General features: G+C 57.6%; 1 annotated feature.

Annotated features, from left to right (window-relative positions):
- Positions 1-1,553: a sequence feature (areas not merged during assembly with more than two copies in the genome that could not be assigned to a particular haplotype).

Here is a 1,553-nt window from a genome sequence, read left to right as displayed (position 1 = left end):
TTCTGCATGCGTTGTGCGGCGGGCTTTTCTTCTCCTTGTCTTTGCCCTTTTGTGTGTGGGAAGGTTGTGGGAGAGGATATGTGCGGGAGTGAGCGTGGGTGGCTGCCAGCCTCGCCCTGCGCATTGGAGAATTCCATACACGTGGCTCTGCTTGACGGCGTTTCGCGGCACCCAGGGTGTGGCGAGGAGGAGGATGAGGAGGATCTGTTGTGGGCAGAAGGTGGATGGATGACACAGTCCCCTTCCGTGTCCTTCCCTGTGTTGTTGGCAGTACATACTGAGAGCGTAAACTTGAGCGAGTGCGGGATGAAAGGTTTATGCCGCTTTGTGTGTGCTACTCAATCGTCGTCATTGCAGGCGGTCGTCACGGTGCGTTGCGGTGCGGTGCCGTTTGATGAGGGAGGGGCGCGATGCCACGGCTGCTGCGCACCACGACCATTTATTGCCTCTGCACCGTCATTGTTGTTTTTCAGTCTGTGTGATTTTTTTCGCGCTCGCATAATATTTTCTTTTGCTCCACGATGAATTTGTTGTGGGAGCTTTGATTTTGGTGCCTGCTTCACGGCGCTTTGCCTTGTGTGTCGGTTGCGGTGCTTCCACGTGGTGCCAAGGCGTTTGATGGGGTGTTTATTCTTCTTTTTGCGCCCTGCAGCTAATCTTGTTTGGTCATGGCGGCAGCGGTGGGGCTCTGCGACTGTGCACCTGCCATGCGTGTCTCATCCTTTGCCGCTGTTCCCTCGTTGTGTTGGTGGGGGAGGAGACGAGCGACTGCGTCGGTGGAGTTGCGCCCCAGTGGGAGAGGGAAGGCACCGACCGCTGCTGACGGCGACGGTCTTTGCTGCAGGCGATGTGACGGGAGGACGTCACCGGTGTCACAGTCAACCGAGATGGATGAGGCCGCACTGCGTCTTCCGCCCCTCTCATCATCCTCTCTGTCCACTGCAGTCACACGCCACACGCACCGCAGAGCAGCGTCGCGACCACCATCCGGATGTCTGTGAGCCAATTGGAATGCAAAATCGATGTGGACCCTTTTTCCCCGTGTTTGAGTGCCGCCGTGCTTCCTTGTGTTTCCTCTGTTGTGTATTTCGGGCGCGCATGGTGTCGCTGATTGCTGTGCAATGCCGACTCGCGTGAACGAGAAACGATGCTTTGACTGCTGGCGACCGGCGAGCTCTCCACTCCACTTACGCACCAACACCAACAACACCTTTCGGACGCGCTTGATGGCCGGCGGTCGTAACGCTGCCACGTGGTCTGCCTCGGCTCTTGTGTGTCGTGCACGGCATCGGGACCGCCCCGTGATGCAGCCACTCGGTAACAGGAGCGGTGCCAGTGGTCATGTGGCTTTTTGCCGGGATTCCGCCACTCGGCACGGTGGCTGTACGGGGCTGTGTGGGCGGTGGGAAAGGCGATGGTGTCACTGACTTGATTGCGTCTGCGCTGCTTTGCTTCGGCGGCTGTATTGTGATGGTTATTGTGTATGACCGGATGCCTCTGCGTGCCACTGTGTTTGGTTACTGTTGTTGCTGTCTTTTTTGACCGTGCAGTTA

The sequence above is a fragment of the Trypanosoma cruzi genome, genomic scaffold, assembly GCF_000209065.1.
Source record: "Trypanosoma cruzi strain CL Brener 1047053516399 genomic scaffold, whole genome shotgun sequence".
In the NCBI taxonomy this organism is placed as follows: domain Eukaryota; phylum Euglenozoa; class Kinetoplastea; order Trypanosomatida; family Trypanosomatidae; genus Trypanosoma; species Trypanosoma cruzi.
The sequence above is the reverse complement of the archived record's forward strand: the minus strand, read 5'-3'. Positions and strand labels throughout refer to the sequence as shown.